Consider the following 2,755-nt stretch of genomic DNA (forward strand, 5'->3'; position numbering starts at 1 on the left):
TTATTATTATTATTATTATTATGCCAATGACAAAATATATTTTGTTAAATAACTATGCAACAGCCTTCTTGACTTTCTGACCAATCCCTATCGTATCTGATGACCGGAGAAGAGCGCCTGAATGTTCGCCATTGTCAAAAAATACAAAGTAAACCCGTCCAGGGAACTGCAACTGTTACCGAATACCACGTCTGGGTGGTATCGATCATGGTATTCATACCCAACGCTTCTGTCGTGTTTTTTTGTTTGTTTGTTGTTGTTTTTTTGCAGCTGATCTAAATTAAATTAGAATGTTGAATGAAAATAGACTTTCAATGTTTTCCCCTCTGTGTTTCCAGGCATAGGGTTGTCTCATAATGAAGCTGCAACAGAAAATTATTGAGCGCATTTATTGTGGAATGGGATAACGTAGATACAACTCAGACGTCTTTGTCTCGTCTACATTATTGTACCTGTAGGTGTTTGTTGTTGTTTTTTTTAATTTAAAAAAACTTCACCTTTGGAATTTTTATTTCGTTAGCTTCTCATGATTTAAATCAGTGAACAGGTTCTGTATTTTTCACTCCTTAGTCTGAAAACATCTATTTGTATATTTGTATTGCAGTAGGCCTACTCATCTTTAGCTCGGTTCGCTTTGTTCCAGGTGTAGTTTCTCCAGAAATTCAAATATGTTCAGATCAGGGCTGCTGAACAAGGCTCCAAAAAGCCCGTGGAAGCTCTCACGGGAGTTGGTTGTGAATCATTTGTGCAGGTTGAAAATCGGAACGAAATGTAACATACCTTTTCAAGCCTCATCGGATACTGTAAGATATTACACCAAGTTTACCTGTGATAAAGAAATAATATATACTATATGTAATAAATACTAGTCGCTGTTCCCCGTTGAAGTCCGTTGAAGGTCGCTGTTTACCGGTAGCAAATGACTAAGGAATGTTACTTCTTTGATTTCAATTCTGCGAAAGTAGAATTATATCGGAACAAGGAGGCCCAGAGACAACAGATGGCGCAGAGGTCAAAGTTTATTCCTACTGGAACAATACATAAAGAATTTGTCAACTAAGCACTATTCACCCAAGGAGTATAACTTAAAAAAACAAAACAACAACAACAACAACCGCAAAAACAATACCCATCATGAATCCGTATTGTTATCTGTGGTTTTCTGACCCACTCTACGCGATCCGACCATGACAAGACTTCGCTACCTTAGAATTGCAAAGTTGTACCTGACATTTTTTGGCCGTTTTGAGTTACTAACACCATGGGGTCAAAAACCAAGGTCTCTATCTACTATATCAAAATCGTAAGATTTTGGAGTCGTTATCAAGATATTCAAAGAATTGAATTTGGAAAAGGTCGACACGTTGTGAAACTCAAAATTTCTCGAAATTAGGCACTGAGCAGATATGGAACTTTGTATTTTTTGGGTAGGGATTTGACAAGTAAGAAGAATCTTTTCTTCCTAAAGCAAGGAGTTTGATGGTTCTGTTGCATGAATGAAAGAGCTGCCTGTTCTCACGGTCTGACGTTGTTGCTCCAAACACTTTGGTCAAAGCAAACGATAGACGTATCTACGGAACGTACTAACAGAGAGTTTTTTATATGTTCTACTACCCTATCTTTAGTCTATATAGATATTCTAAAACAAAGCGCGTGATATTTGCTGCTTTAGTGAAGAACAAAGGTACTCCAACATTTCCTCTCTAAACTACTCACATAGCTTATTACGCTTGTTTTACTATCTAATAAAAATAGCATGGTTCCCGCTACTTTTATCGTGTATCTTAAAATCTTGTCGATGTAAAGAGTAATTCTTCACCCAGGATACGGTTGGAAACAAGGATAATCGGTTGGGGTTGTTTGTTTGTTTTTTGGCTCACCTTACAAATTAATATTTCATCCTCGGGAAACTGATCTAGCCATAGCCGTAACTGGGTTTTAAAAAGCGCTGTATTATTGGTTGCAACTCCTAACTACTGCTTAGAATTCTCCCTTCCACAACAACTTTAGATAAGAGCTGTTGATGACAATTTCTATTTTGCTGTCGAAGAAAGATCGAAGCCTGAGCGGGAATTCGTTTTTATTAATTAAAAATCACGCTTACACTGTGTTTTTAAAAAATCACCTTGCAGATGTGTGAAAAACGCAAGGGGTGAAGTGGGGAGTAGTCATTTAAACAGGTGGGTGTCTTGGACAGGCGATCGACTGTTAGAGCAGGTTCGACTATGTTTTCTGCTCTTATCTGTCTGTCTGTCTGTCTGTCTGTCTCTCTCTCTCTCTCTCTCTCTCTCTCTCTCTCTCTCTCTCTCTCTCTCTCCCTCTCGCCCAATCCCTATCTTTAATATCCTAGTCCTCTTGTCCACACTCTACCACTCTTCCACTTTCTGCTTCTGCGATAATCAATAAGGATCAAATCAATCATATTTTATGCGCTAGGTCCAGCGGACTAATTAAGAATTCATAGAATTCGCACCCCCACCCTCGGTCAAGACAGATAAAAACGGATAATGTTAAGGAGGGGTGGAGGTGAAGGAAGGGGGTTGAGAGAGACAAAAGTACTAGTTCAGCCTTTGAATGTTTGGGATGGGGATAAGAGTATGAATCTTACCCTGGATTGCATCCCTGGCTTAGAATATATTCTCTCCCGTCTCAGTAAAAGAAAAGAAAATGTCAGAACTGCAGAGAATCACAAACACATACACAGTAAACTTTTACTAAATAAATGCTCTTACAAAGTCTCAGTCTGACCGCCCCC

The 2,755-nt window shown here is 38.7% G+C and overlaps 1 protein-coding gene across 2 annotated transcripts in view; it reads left to right on the forward strand.

Annotated features, from left to right (window-relative positions):
- Positions 1-2,755, forward strand: part of LOC101863735 (regulator of G-protein signaling 9-binding protein) — an 88,167-nt gene that overhangs the window by 62,175 nt on the left and 23,237 nt on the right. The window lies entirely within an intron of this gene.

Source organism: Aplysia californica, unplaced genomic scaffold, assembly GCF_000002075.1.
Source record: "Aplysia californica isolate F4 #8 unplaced genomic scaffold, AplCal3.0 scaffold00089, whole genome shotgun sequence".
Taxonomy (NCBI): Eukaryota; Metazoa; Mollusca; class Gastropoda; order Aplysiida; family Aplysiidae; genus Aplysia; species Aplysia californica.